This window comes from Puma concolor, chromosome A1 (assembly GCF_028749965.1).
Source record: "Puma concolor isolate L17-30 chromosome A1, mPumCon1.1.hap2, whole genome shotgun sequence".
NCBI classification, from domain to species: Eukaryota; Metazoa; Chordata; class Mammalia; order Carnivora; family Felidae; genus Puma; species Puma concolor.
Window position 1 is genome coordinate 59478732 of NC_141667.1, and position 15690 is coordinate 59494421.

Below are 15690 nucleotides of genomic sequence, written 5' to 3' on the forward strand. Positions count from 1 at the left end.
TTCCCTCAATCTCCTCCTACACCCACTCCCAGCCCTAGATAACCACTAATCTACTTTTTGTTGCTATAGCTTTACTTAGTCTGGGCATTTCATATAAACGGAGCCATTCAGTATGTGGCATTTTGTGTCTGACTTATTTCACTCACCACGATATTTTCAAGGTTCATCCATGTTGTAGCCTGTATTAGTACTCATTCCTTTTTATTGCCAAATAATCTTCCATTGTGAATATACCACATTTGGTTTACCCATTGGTGACACTTGGGTTATTTCCACTTTGGGCTATCATGAATAATACTGTTATGGAAATTCATTTACAAAGCTTTTCTGTGTACCTAAGTTCATATTGCTCTTGGATATCGGTAGTTACTATTCTTATCCTTATTTTACAAGGAAAGTGAGGCACAGAGTGGTTAAGTTACTTGCCTATATCACACAGCTAATGTGTGATGGAGCCATAATTAGAACTCAGGCAGTCTGACTCCAGAGTCTACGCCCTCCTGCGAGCTTTCTGTGCAGCAGCTACTGTGCATGGAGCCAGAGAGACCAATAGGCCAAAGCAGACACATCCCTGCCCTTGTGAAGCTTACTGGGAGACGCCAGTGCAATAATCAAAGACTCAGGAATCCTAACAGCCAGTGTGACAGCTGTAACAGTAGAGAGTTACAAGGTTCTGGCAGGTGGGTTGGTGGGTCCTGGGACTTGCCCTCATCAGAGGTGCTCAGACTAGGTATGCAGGGTGCAGACATGCTAACCAGGTAGAGAAGGAGGGTGTAAGCCCTCCAGGGTGGGGCCAGTAGAGTGTGCATTCTTTGGAGGCCAAACATTTACTTGGCATTTAGCAGGCACAGAGGGGGCCATATATAATGGGTCCTCAGCTCAATACTGACCGAGGGAAACCTCTCCAGCCCAAGCTCCAGGCATGAACAAGTCGTGCTGTTGGATGATACTAATGTCTCAGGGCAGGGGCAGAGCGGGACCCAGATTTCAATCCCCACCTCTCATCGTACACATCAAAAGGCTGGTACGCTTCAGATCTAAACCTGGGATGGTGGTTTTTATCTTTTTATCTTTTTCCTTCCGGGTAACAGGCCTTTCAAATGGGGGAGAATATCCATTCCTCTTCAAAGGGGTACAGGTGTCATTTGCTGATGAAAAATGGATTTGAGGAAAAGTAAGGTGCCAATCAATAGATACACCCCTGCCAAGGGCTTGGCCAGCCAAATCCTCCCCTGACCCCCTCTTAAGTAAGCCATGCAGAGGACCCAGCGATTCACCTACAGTCAGCAAAAGAAAGCCCTTGTCATCTCTTGCTGGCAGCATTTGAGCCTGCCCCCATTTCCCTAGGTGGGCTGACAGTGGGGGGTGTTAGCAAATTGGGATTGCCCCACACATTTAGAGCCACGCTGCTCCCTGCCCAGTGCCGGCAGGCTGCAGGGTCTAGAGTGGAGCATGCAGCCTGTCTCAGACTCTGTCCTGTCTCTGTGGGTGCTGGTTCCAAGAGCTTCATTAGCTGCTGGAACTGGCCTCTCCGTAGTGGGTAGTTTCAGTGCAGAGGGTGGTGAGCGATGGTGGAGCCCACTAAGAGACTTCAGAGGTGGGGAAGGTTAGACACAACTGGAGTCCGGCGGATCTGGTTTTATCTGAATTGTGTGGAGCAGAGGAAGGGAGAGGGAAAAACATACAGATAAAGATTGTACGTTCTGGGGGTCACCAGAGCTGAACCAGGAAGGAACCATGGAAAAGTAGAGTCAGCACAAATGAGGCTGGGCAGGTATTTATTTGGCAGGCACTTGGCTGGGTCCAGGTCACAGTGTTAAGATGCTGTGGGTGAATTGCACATGTGGCACAGCCCCCACCTCCCAGGAGCTTACAGTTCAGCCTGTGATGTGTGCACTCAAGTTTTAAGCAATGAAATTAAAGTGTTGGATTCATGCTGCTGGGGTTCATGCAGAGGGAGATCCCTAGAGACCTTGTGGAGGCCCTGAGATTTTATAGGACTTAGAAAGGCCGAAGCTCATGTGTTCGAAGGTGGTGCAAGGGGTCATGGAACACCTCACATGCTGAGACATCTAAGTAGGAAGGGACCCGGTAACTAGACCATACTGCATAGAGGAGGCAGTTTGTGGAAAGGCAGAGAACTCCCAGAGGGTAGATGAGGAAGATTCTTGACCCAGCTAAGGAAGCCTGTAAGTGACGGGGAGCCATTGGAGATTCCTCAGCAGAGAACGAGGGTTTGAAAGCACAGAGGCAGATCATGTTGTACCTGCATTGAGGTCGCTGTTGTGGGGCTCCTAAGCATTCCCACCCTGAGCCAGTGGGCTTATCCAAGTGTGCATTGCCAAGTACCTGTGTCTGGGCATCAGGCAGGGAACAAAGGGCATTTTCAGTTCCAAGGTTAAACAACTCATTCCTGTTTATGCCATCCAAGGAACAACTGGGCTCCCAGAGGTTGGAGTTCTTGTTCCATAACCACCGGCCCAGCCCTGAGAGTCCCCCTAAGGCCCCTGCATGCACTTCCCATTGCTGGGGGACTCCCAGTACAGAACTTGCCTGACTTTAGTTCTCTCTCCCATTTGCACAAAGCTGTAGTAATAGCTTTGAAGGTCAAGAAGTCCCCTCACTAGGGGACACATAAGTAGTTTTTTGATGGAAGGACCTAACATTTATTGAATACAAATCATGTGCCATCCACTTGAATTTATTCTTAATAGCCTATGTTTTGAGTGTTTACTACGAAACAGGCACTGTGCTAACCGTGTATCCACATTCTGTCACATACTTTCACAACGGGTGTTAATTGATGATCCCCATCGTATAGGTGAGGAAAACCAAGCTTCAAAGAGAGGAAGTAGTTTGCCCAAGGCTGCAGAGCTCTAGTGATTCTAGGACACTAATGATTCTAGTGATTCTAGAACATTCCTGCTTCCACCACACCATGCTGTTTGTCAGCAACAGCACACAGGGCTGTTTGCAAAAATGTTGTGATTTATACCTCAGAAGTTGAACTCTTGCTTCCAGGGGTGTTTCTTCCTAGTCCTTCGGGGTTCAGAAGGACTGAAGGTTTTTCCCAGCACCCCAACTCAGTCTCCCACTGATGGCATTTCTTGATCATTCATGTGCTTCTCCCTTGGCTCAGTTAGGAATAGAGGGCACTGCAACACCTGACTGTAGCTGACAGGAAGCTATCAAGCAGCAGACTCAAACAGAGGCTTTTAAGGCCTCTACATTCTGAGCATTTGAATTAGAGCTCCTCTGATACTTATTTTCCACCTAGAACAGTCAGGATAGGGCCGTGGAAATGTACTAATTATCACTATTTTGCTTGAAGACCTGGGACCATTTCTGTGAAAGGAAAGAAGGTATGTTGGGGTGTTTTAAGGCTTGCAGATAGTTTCTGAAAAGACTTTATTGGCCTGAAAAAATGTTCAGTAGCTTGCAGAATTTTCATTTGTTCCTCGAAGCGTGAGAGAGTCAGGTATCCCATGGAAGAAAATAAGCAGTGAAAACCTGGGTTCCAAGCCTAATTCTTCCACCAATAAGTGATGGCGCCTCGGGCATGTTCTTTCCGTCTGAATCTGTTTCCTCTCCTGTAACATGTGAGTGTTACTTTTGCCTTGTAGAAGTGTCCTTTGGGTCAAGATGAGATAACAGAAGTGATAAGAGCTTTGCATAAGAGCTTTGCAAATTACAAAGTGGGTACACGTGTGTGGGATAACAGTCCATGGTTTCCTTAACTCCTAGAGTTCTTGAAGTCATCTGATGAAACAGTAGATGAGAAAGTACTATGATGAAGGAAAGCCTCTCTGCATGTCTGAGGCACTGGTATAATTGCTCAACCCTCCGCATGTGTCTCCCACCGCAGGAGGCAGGGACAGCTTGACAGAGCAGTGCGGGGGGGAGGGGGGTTCCTATTCCAAGGGGAGGTTTCATTTAGAAAAGAAATCACTTAAAATAGAGGTCAAACATTCACAGTAAATACTGGGTGGGGGGCGGATTTTATTAGGACTTTGCTTTTGAGAAACAAAACTGAAAGTTATGACAATAAGTATTTTATGTTCTAGTCAACAAAATTTAAGTCATAGTTGCAACTGTGCCGTAATGCTTAGTATGAACAGGGTGAGTTCCCTTTTGCATAATTATTTTGGCACAATTAACAATAGCAAAAAGAGCTTTCTCTCCTCACGTGACCTTCCCAGCAGACTCATAAGGAAGGTCATTTTTGCAAAATACGAGAGAGAGCTTCAGCAGCTCCCAAGGGCCTCATTTATTTCCTTATTTAAAGGGCCTCTTTTGTCTCTTCACCCCGGCGGGTCTTCTCAGTTGTTAACTGAGGAGCTCTGCCACTTTTTGGACCCAGTGTGACTACTTCTTTGGCTTTGCTTTCACCAACTTCATGAAATCCCACATCACTTAGAATATTAGCTATTTCCCTTTCCGTTGATGTGCATTGTACTTGCACTGCTTTGTCGATTGCTGAGACATCCAACCAAACCCACGAGGATGCTGACCTGAAATGTTAACGGGCTAGACACTGATATTAGATGGGGAATAATATTTGAGTAGTGCTGATTTTCTAAGTACTTGGTTCATAGGTGAAGTTTTTAGATCATGAGGATTGTTGCTTCCCTAATTGATCTTCTAAGTACAGGGATTAAGATAATAATTATCTAGTCATTGACTTTCCCATGACTAAGCGTGTGGGCTCTGGAGTCAGGACACTTGGGTTTCGATCCCAGCATCTACTTGTACCATCTGTGTGACTCTTAACAAGAGACAACAGAATCTCAAGTTTCCCCACCTGTATAAAAGGGGAAAATGTTCATTGCTACTTCACAGGGTTTTTATGAGGATTAAAAAAGATAGCTGCAGTAAGAGCTTACTTTAGTTCCTGGAACTCAGTATAGCCTCAGGAAATATTAATTATTGTGTTTGCTTTGGTAGCACATATACTAAAATTATTATTATTACTACCAAGTATTGTCTGTAGTTTTTACCAGAATTTTTTTATTCCTCTGTGGCCCAGTTTTTCTGTGGAGCTGCAGTTCACAATGGCAGTGACACTCTACATCCAAATCCAAGGTCTAAAATTAACGAGGCTGCAATAGGACAGAGGCCTCTTAGAACCACATCAAGGCTGGGAATAAGAGTATTGCCAGCAGTCAAGGACTTTGTGTGGTGTGAGGAGCTCTGCCCTACACCGCCTTGTCAGGGAGAAATGACTGATCCCATCTCAACGGAAACAGATGGCCAAGGGAGGCAGGCACCTTCAAGAGCCGTGGCCTGGGATGCCACAGCACTGGCTCTCCAGCTGCATGGAGCTTAGGCCTCCCTGGAATTAATTAGGTGCCTTGTGTCTGATATAAGAAGCAAAGAGGAGAAGGGTGTGGGAAGGGCAGGTTTATAGACCCATGTCAGCAGATCTGGAGTTATGCTAGGAATCTGTATTTTGGAGATGCAAAAACACTTTAAAGAGATAGCACACACATTGCACTTACCAGGCATGCCTGAATGCTTGTTGAGGGAATAAATGCATGCAGAATACACTGTTTTGCTGTAAGCAAAGGAATTCAGCTGAGCCATTGTTGAGAAACCTGTGTGACTAGTTAGAATTAGTTAAAAAGTAAAAGCTGAGGACCTCCCAGGGCCCAAGTTTGGAATGCTCTTTGAGTGAGATAGTTCCATAAATTGGTGGTGGTTTAGAAATGATTGCCAGACATGCCTTATTTTTTAACGGGATGGTGGATGTTTTGGTACCTATAAAATGATTTGTGGAGCCATGTGGTTAAGTCAGGAGCTGTGTCACCGTCAGTCCCCCAGATGCTTTCTGTCTGACATGGGGGCACTGGACAAATGCTCTGAGGGTGTGCTGGGAGTCTCAGGGGCCATAAAGAACAGGGGGAGTTGAGCAGAACAGGAAATACACCTACAGCCCCTGTCTTAGATAGGCATTGTTTCCTAATCCTAAGAAAATCATTCTGAATCTGGGACACTGGGCTTGTTACTCTAGGTTTCTTCTTCCTTTCCTGATGGGGTCCTCAGAAATCACCCCCAGGCATTGGCAAGAACCCCTAACCCACTAGACTGGCCCCTGAGTGACAACAGTCCTTCTCAGGGGCCATGGCCAGGGTCTCTCCAGGTCATCTGCCGTGACTTTGGAGCACTGGGGTGTGTGCTGTTTCCTGGGGCCTAGGATACTGTGAATTCTTGCTTTAACTAACTGGTTTGGTCCAGCTGTGCTCTAGGGCAGACTCTCCCAGAGTGAGACAGTTCCAAGGGGACCGATTCTCTCATCCACCATGTTGGAGCGGTTCACTCTCAGATTCCAATCTTCCTTCCACAGTGCTCACCTCACCTTGCCTTGCCTGGAGAGGGAATTTGGAAATCTGTGCCACAGATCCCAGTGGCTGCTCTAGGATCTCCTTGCACCTTTTGTCGAGATACTCGTGTTGAGGAAGCAGTCTTACAAAATTTTTGCTCATTCTGTTGGGACATGTTTGTGGTTCCCCCACCAAGATGGAACTAAAACCCTGTTTTTGCCATTCTGACAGTTCACGGCCCAATCTGGACACAGGCCTCGTTTTCTCACATACATCCTGAATTGTAGTGTCAGGGGAGGGGTCTAAAAAAGGGGAAGAGGAAGCCATGTGTGGATCTATTTCGTTTATTAACTACCCTGGGTGAAATCTGATAGTGATTTTTTTTATAAAGTCATTTTTAGGCAAAGTCAGCCCAAAAGCCAAATCCCTATATATTCATTATCACCATAAGCACCGGGCATTATTCTGTGCCCTGACCACTGGGGAAACTGCAGTGATCTACACAATTCTGATGCTTGTCCTTGAGGGAGGTCACTGTCCACAAGGAAAGACTGTAAGTCATTTGAGGTGAAGCTGGGATCTAACCTGGTCTGAAGGGCCAGAGGAGTGTCGTTCATGCGATAGTGATTTAGTTATTTGGAATACCTACCATGGCAAAGAGTACTGAGTGTAGAGTATCAAGCACCTATTCTGCCTAAGCACTGTGCAAACACCTGGCATGCCTGGGCCTCTTTACCCTGTGAGGTGGGTGCTAACTGTCAGCCCCATTTGGCAGGTGTGGGGTACTGCACGGAGAGATGAAGTGATGGGTGCAGAGCACACAGCTTGCCAAATGACAGAACAGGCCCTGAGCTCCCGGGATATGACTGCAGTGTTGTGCGTGTGTGTGTGTGTGTGTGCACGTGCATGCATGTGCCTGCGCACACGTTGAGGTAGGGTGCAGCTCAGGGAGACCCAAGCTGTTGCCCTCACCCTCTCTACTGTTCTACTGCCAAGGACGGGCACGTCCCCAGGATGTTTGCAGGCTTTATTCCGCCTGGGCACTTACCCAGGCTCCTTTAATCCACGGCCGGATGGGAAGCGCGCTGGCACTGCCTGCAGAGGGAAGGGCCACACATCATTGTCCCTTTGGGGAAACACACCTCTCAGCAAGTTCCGGGGTGGGGTGGGAGCTTGGCCGCGAGCACAGGCCTGCCTTTATCCCACCTCGATGTTGGAGCGGCCGGAGGACAGCTTCTCTGACTTGCCAGCTGGGAGTGATGGCCATCACAAACAAGGGCTTCTCCAAGGAGGAAACACAAAGGCTCCCTCCGGAAAGCTGGGGGCATGGAGGATAGAGGAGGAGGCTGGTTAGGGTCCACTTGAGAAACACAAAGGAAGATAGAAATTATCAACCCAGGAAAGAGCCTTATGAAGGCCTTTCCCGAATGTGGCCTAAGAGGAATTTGGTTGGGGTGGGGTGCCCAGTTCCCAGACTATAATCTGGGTTCTTGGCAATGTAGGAATAAAGGGGTTTCTCTCCTGGTGGAAAAGTTCCTGAGTAGTCTGGAAATTATAATAGCTAACATGCCTTTACTGCTTTTCATATGCCAGATATGATGCCTGGGGTGGTACACACATTGTCCTGTAAACCACCCATAGCCCTGTGAGGTGGGAACTACTGTTACCCCATTTTACAGAGGAGAAAATTGAGGCACAGCAAGGCTGTGAATGCCTGACATGCCTGGGGTTCTGGAACAAGCTGGGTTCTACATCCAGCTCTGCCACTGAGTGACCATGGCCAAGTCAATTCCCCTCCCTGGGCCTCAGTTTGCCCATCTCCACAATGAGTAGATGTGATTTCAAAGTCTTCAGTACTGAGGTGCCATTATTGTGTCACAGGGACTTTCAGGGTCACTCGGCCACAGAGGGGCAGGACCTCTTGGGCACCTAGGTTGTTAACACCCCAGTCTAGTTCTCCCCATGCACACCTATTTCTGAGCAAGCCTCCTGAAATCTCCTTTCATATACAGCATTCCCCCACTTTATGACTGTAGGGAGGTTTTTGTTTTTGTTTGTATTAAATATTTTCCACCTCTAGGTTCCAGAGACCCCCCCTTTTCTCTTCCCTATAAAAACTTCCTGCCTCCTGTCCCTCTCTGCAGGACCTACTCATGGCCAAGCAGCCTCGCCTTCAGTATATCCCTGTAGGCGGTATTACCAGCCCTCTAATACTCACTGTGCACCTGTCACAGAATTTGCCCACGGTCACACAGTCAGTGAGTGGCTACTCCAAGCTAGGAGTGACATCCTGGTCTCTTACAAGGCAATAGGATCCTCAAGGAATTCTGTTTTCCTTCTCCCTCATTAAACTGGCTCTTCACTTTGCTTCTGCTGGCAGATAGCAGCACAGGGCTGGGAATGAGCTTGAGTGCTTCTGGCCCACTGGGCCAGGGTCTTCCAAACCCTCCTGCTTGGAGAAGAGGTGGTCTGAACCAGCAGCTCCACCAGCCCCAACCTTGTAACTAACAGGTTGCAGAAGACACAGGTACAAGGTTTCTTAGTGACCTTGGTCTCCTCAAAGCAGTACTCAACATTTCACCTAGCAGAAAGGGTGGTGATCCACTTGGGCCCTCCAAATGTGAGCTATCTCTACCTCTGCTACTTAAAACACCTGTTTCACCTTTTATCTCCAGGTTATTCTTACAGGGTCCCGTGGAAAAGCCCTCAGCTGCATTGGACATTAAATACTAGAGGCCACAGGGGCATCTGGGTGGCTTGGTTGGTTAAGCGTCCAACTCTTGATTTTGGCTCAGGTCACTATCTCACTGTTAATGAGATCGAGCCCCATGTGGGGTTCTGTGCTGACAATACGGAGCCTGCTTAGGAATCTCTCTCTCCCTTTCTCTTTGCTCCTCCCTCGCTTGTGCACGTGATCTCTCAAAATAAATTTAAAAAAATAAAACATTTAAATACTAGAGGTCACATACTGGAAAAATCCAGGAAAAAATTGCTGTTGGCTTAGTGATAGTGTCAGGCCATAGCTTCTCTCACCTCCCAACTCTGCCTGTTGCTTTGTTGGTTTCATTCTCAGTTTTGATGTGATGGGCTTCTAGGATTCAGGACAAGTCCAGAAAGAGGTCTCTCTCCTTCATGGCTCAGTCAGAAGTTCTGGCTCTCACTGGCCCATACTGGGTCACTTGCCTGCCCCTGACCAGGAGCCATGGTTTGGGGGCACAGCATGGAGGGTTGGTCAGGCCTGTATCTCCAGAGCTGGGGTGAAATCACCTCCCCACCAAAGCACACGGGCTGTGAATCCTAGAGAGGTGATGCCCCCCAGAAAATTGGCAATGTGCCCACCCAGAGAGGTAGAAATCGGTGTTTGGCAGCAAAATCCCAACAACTGTCCTTCATACTTTCCCCTGCTGGTCCCCAGGGCCAGTCCAAGAGGCTGTCCACATGGACCAGGTGTACTAATTTTCCCACATACCCTGGGCCCTCTATTTTTAAGCTGTGTTCTCTTTTTCTCCACTCAGAGATGAATGGTATCTGGCCAAAGGCAAGATGAGGCAGGAAGCAGGGAGGAAATGGAGGAGAGCCTGTCGTTATCATGATCATTCATTCATTCACTCGTTCATCTCCTCATTGGCTTACTCAGCTATGTGTTCAGCAAATGCACATTAATGCCTAAGACTGCAGACAATGGGTTAAGTAAGGGTTTTCCAAACTTCAGTCATTGGTACATCTTCCTATTTTCCCTCTTCCCAACTGTGGGCAAAAGCCATGAAGCAAAATAATGTTCTCAATCCCTAGCTCACAGTTCATGGGGAGGCTGTGAACCTGCAGTCTGATCTAACTTTATGCAAAAAGGAGCCTGGCAGATGTTGTAGGTTAAGGACAGAGTTATCACTGGACTGAGACTGTTCTCGTTGGAATCTGAAAATCTAAAGGGGAATTGAAAAGGGTATCCTTTTCTCACTGAGAGACCCAGTGCTTACTCCTGCCTTTACATATGCCACGTGGAGTGTCCTGTGTGCCACGGAAAAGCGTGGTATCCACACGGGCTATGTAAAATACTGATGGCATTCAGAAGTGAATCCAACATACACTTGGCCTCAAAGCGACTTCCATTCTAGTAGGAGAGAGAAGGGCAGGACACAATGGGAAGGAGGTCCAAATGAAGTGCTGGAAGACCAGAAGAGAATGCCCCCTGGGGCACCTGGTGAAGGTGGGGGTGGGGGGTCTTGATGCCCGGGGGTGAGTTTCCCCAGAGAAGGGGGTCAGGCATCTCTGGCAGAGGGGGAGTGTGAGAAGGGCAGGGAGACAGCAAGGCAGCATACACAGATATGCTGGATCTGTGCCAACTCAGATCCTGATGGTGGCGTTTAGTAGACTCTCCACTCAGCCCTGAGACCAGCGTGGCTGCCCAGTGACCTTCTCATTCCCTGTATTCTTTCCATCCAGGATACCCTGGTTGGCTCCACATTCTCTGCCCAGTCATCCTGGAATGATGTAGTGGGTGGCTGGTGCAGTAAAAGAAGCTGATGTGGATTCAGACTCCAGAGCTGCCCCTTCCCAGCCTTAGGACCCTCTATCCAATTAACTGGCACTAATCTGAGTACCCACCTTGAGGATGGTTGGGTGTGTAGAATGAGACAAGGCACACAGAGCGCTGAGCACAAAACCAGGCACGGGGTAAGAGCTCAATAAACATCAACGACTACAACCTGAAAATATGTTGCATACACACTTACTGAGTATACCCAGTAACTGAGACATTCTTGGCTTCCTATCCCCACTGCTTCCCAACTCTGACTTTAAGCAGGTTAACCTCCCTGAGCCTTAGTTTTGTCGTCTGAAGAATGGGACCTCTCTGCCAGGTGATCAGATAACATTGACGAAGCAAGAACCACACAGTATCTCCTTGACAGCTACTTCCTGTGTCTGAGTGACCTCAGCTGTGCTTTGGGTTTGTCCCTTGATTGTTCCCTTACCATTCATTGAATTCCAACTTGGTGCCGGGGCCTTCCATTCTTCATTTTTCTGATTGTGAAAATCACTTGGTATGTTTTAAACTTGGTTTTAAAACTTCCCTGTTTTACTAATGGCATGGTGCGTGGTGGTTAAGAGCACAGAAACTGCTTGCGGGGGTTCAGACCCCAGCTCTACCACTTTCCAGTTGTGAGGCCTCGAGCAACTGGCTTACCTTTTCCAGGCCTCAATTTCCATCTAAAATGCGGATGGCAATCCTTAATTAGACAAAGTAGAATCTTCCCACAGGATTGCTGTGAGGATTAAATTGAGTTGGTGTGTGTAACTCTTATGTTGGTGCTTGCCACACAGTAATGCTCTGTAAATGAGAACTATCACGGTCATGATCACTAATAAATCGAAGTTACTCAGCTGGTGCATGGCTGAACTCCAATTTGAACCCAGACCTGTGTGCTACAAAGCCCACCCGTTCCTTCTACCTCACTAGCAGCCTTCTCTCCCACTTGGAAACCCTCCCCTGAGTCTCTCAGACTCACACTGGCAGGTCTACTCACCTCCTCCTCCTGCCTTCCCTAAGGAAAGGCCACCCCGACCTCTCCCCTCACCTCCCCCCACCCCCAGCTTCCTTGGAGCTACACCACCGTGACCAGCCTGGCTCTTCCTTCCAGAATTTTCTTCCAGTGCCATGCTGTTCTTCCAGACCCTGAGGCAGTTCTTGCCCTTTGCATGTAAAGTTCTTAAGTAAAGAGACAAGAAGCTACTAATGTGCAAACTTAATGACAGCCCTGCTCCTGGCATCCACCAGCTTTGACCTTGCTGAGCCTTCTCATCTCCCACCCCAAAGAATGAGGGTTGGCGCCCTTCCCCTCCCTAAACCCCCAAGGGGGCTGGACTGCCTTTGCCTCTGAACTGAGGTCTTGCCAGCTGTTGATTTATAGCCGTGTACCATTGGGCCAGCCACAGCCCCTCTCAAGGCCTTAGTTTCCTCTGCTGCACAGGGCATGGTTGTGAAGGTAGGAGACATACAACATTATTTATTTGGTTGAACAATCCCTGCCCTTAGGCTTCCTGCCTCCTTTCTGGAGCCTCCTGGGAATACTCCCCCATGCACGAATCTCTCCTTTTTGTGAATCCTGTGGCACATTTCACGAAAGTTTCGTTTTGAACAATGTCTTCATTGTTTTCATTCCTCCATGTATATTATCATGTGTGAATGAATATGTGTTTATTTCTAGCTGATTTTAAGCTCATATATAGTATTTGGTGCCAGGTGCATAAAAGCTGTGTAAAAGTTATTTGTTCGTTGGCTTAGGCTCTTTCAAAAAATGAATGTGTTGTCATCTTTTGTTTTTCAGTATTGATGCACTTGAGCAGATAGGGGTTCATTATTGAATGCTTTCTCATTGGTTTTCCTGTTCTTTAGGGAAAAGCAAAATTTTGAGTATTTGGATAAATTTCTAAAGTACATTTTAGCTTACTAAAAAATCATCCTTTCTTTTCCACATTCTACATTTTTGGGGAACCTGGGGTGTGCCTGGCACTAGCAGTGCCCTGTGTACAAGAATAAATAATTATTCCTGAAGTTCACGGGATGCGTGGGTGTTCACCATGGACCCAGTTCCAGGGTCTGACTTTTGCCAGCCTGGAGAGAGAGGTTACTGGATGCCCACGGAGTCCACTCCATCAGCGAGTTTCTCCTTGGTGGACCTGTTTTGGGTCTGCCAGTTCAAAGTCTTTGCAAGGAGGTTTCTCAGGGCCTGTTCTTCGGGGGGTTTTCAGTTCGTCTTGGACTTTGTGGAGGGCATTGAGTTCAAGGTGAACCTATTATAGGCCTTGGAGTGGGCTGTGTGCTTTGTGCCCCTGGGACTCTTTGCAGGAGTCTGGAGCTGGCTTTGTAAGTGTTGGGCTCAGTGACTTTACCTTGGGAGAGAGAGAAAGGGGGGAGAAGACCCCTCAAAAAAAGCCCCCACAAACTCAAAACCTTTCCCTTTGAAAAGGAAGGAATGCTCACAAGTCCTATGTTTCATTCATTCAGTAGATAGTAGAGAACATCAACTATTTCTGTGCTCCATTATAGTAAGACAGTGGCAAGTTAGGCCTGTCGGCTCTGTTTATGTGGCAAAGACAGACAGTCCACATGTCAACAAGCAGATACAGAGATGGGAAGTCCTGGGAAAGTAGAAGGAAGCAAAGGAACTCATGCTTGTTGAGCCCTGTTCTGTGCTGGGGGCATGCTGTATGAGGCCACAGAGGGGAAGAGCGTGGCACAAGCCCTCATAGCTGGGAAGCCAGCTCTCTGTGGTCCCAAAGACCTTGCCTGCTCCCCTGACCTAAGTAAGGTAGGCTCCAGTCTCCTCTGTGTTGATGTCCATGGAAAAGAAGCAGTAGTACCTCAGTGTCAGGCAAGGGCTCTCTGTGTCAGCTGGGCTGGGAGAGGCCCTAGCCCATGCCCTACTCTGGTCTGGGGATCTTCTGTAGTGGTGGAGCAGTGGCTCACCAATAACTGAAGCCCATAGACAATCCACAAGGATCCTTCCCACTCTCCAGTGTCAGCTCCTTCCCCCAGGCCTATAAGCAGACTATCCAAGGGCTGCAGAATGCCTGTGCCAGAAGGAGATCCACTTCTACACGCTGATGATTATTCTAATGAGTGAAATGAGAGTAGGGGCCCAAGGCCTCTGTCACTACCCACTGTGATGTGCGCTCCCAGGGGAAGGAGAATGGACTGTTGCCACATTTCTCTAGTTGCGAGCTGGGAATGAGGAAGGAGACCCATTGAGAGAGTTCGTGGTGGAGAGGAACAAGCAGTGGGCCAGGGCTCAGGTGGCCTGTGTCTAATCTTGGTACAAACCCAGGAGCCCTGTCAGTTTAGGAAAGTCTCAGAGTGTCTGGTTTGCTCATCTGTAAAATGGGGAAGTGATGATGATGGTAAAAATGCTGTTGTCCTGATAGTTTTTTGAGACTCAAATAAGGTCAGGCATGCGGAAGAACTCTGAGGACCCTGAAGTATTTCTTCATTTGCAAATTTCCCTTTGTTAGGACAAGCAAAACTTGGAAGGTAGAAGGCCTCTCTGTGAACCCTGCTGGGAATTCCAGTGAAATATTTCCTTCTTCATTTGTTCTTTAATGAGTTCATTTATTCATTCAGTAAACATTTGCTTGGTGCCCATTCATGTAAGATGCTGAGGTTACCATGATTGATAAGACACAGCTCAGGCCCTCTTAAAACTCATGGAAGTGACAGACACATAAACAATGAAAGGACATACGGTAAATAATAATAATAATAATAATAATAATAATAATAATAATAACTCTTCAACCCCTGCTTTAGATAAACAGATGCCCAGGAAAAGACGTTCTAGGCAGAAGGAATAGCAAAGACAAAGGCATGGAGCATCGGAAATAGCATGGAGTATGCATTGAGTGGTCTTGGAGCCGTGTGTCCTCACCAGAAGCAGCAGGAAGCTGCCATTTTTCTGAGCCAGAACCTTGTCAAGACAGAGGAGTTTGGGGGAGTGGGTGAGAGTTGTTTTAATAGCTCCTATGGCCAAGTATTCAAACTATGGTTTTACCAGTTTGTGTTCTGACAGGATGGTCTGATCTCCATCAACTTTCAGTTTGACACAGACTATTCCAGGCTGCCCCCTCTTTATTACCCTCCTCTGGCACTCCTCCAGCAAAATCTAACTGGTTATAATTTCGGGTGATTGACAGTGGTTTGGTTTTCTTCTATGTTCTTCTACCCATATGCCTTTGGGAGGAGGATCTAGAAATAATTATCAAGTCTCTCCAGGCCCTTTCACCTCAGCCCCTAGACAGCCTCCCAGGCTGGTCCCTTTGGGGGTCTGTAGGCTTTGGGGAGGAGACCCAGGAGGGCTGAGTGTATTCCTCTGCTGGCAACCGGCCCAGGGCCGCGCTGGGAGTCCCACTGGCCTCCACTGTGCTTCCTGGCTCCACTCCTCAGCAAGGATCATGTAACTAGTGTTTCTGCTTGTTTTCTTTCAATGTTTTAATACATTTCTATACTTTGAATTTTTCTCTAAGAAAATTAGGGTTCATTTTGAAATGACTTTTTTTTTATGAAGGGGTAGGAAGAGGTTCTAAATAGAAGAACTGAAATGGAGTAGGAAGATATACTTGGTATTTTTAGTGTTTTTTCTGTCTTTTTTCTGGTTATAAAAACAGCAGGAAGAAAAAATCTCTGAACATTACCCCACCACTGAAAGGTGAACATGGTCAACATTTTGGCATTTTTCCTTGTAGTCATTTTTCCTTTTTCTTGCAGGCAGGTAAGATTACGCTGTGTACACAATTTCTTTCTTTCTTTTTTTTTTTTTTTTTTTTTTGAATATTTTTATTTTATTTTTGAGAGAGAGAAAGAGCATGAGCAGGGGAG

The 15690-nt window shown here is 47.2% G+C and overlaps 1 protein-coding gene across 2 annotated transcripts in view; it reads left to right on the forward strand.

Annotated features, from left to right (window-relative positions):
• The window catches only part of WWC1 (WW and C2 domain containing 1), a 155814-nt gene that overhangs the window by 42648 nt on the left and 97476 nt on the right, over window positions 1–15690 (forward strand). The gene's annotated exons all lie outside the window — the stretch shown is intronic.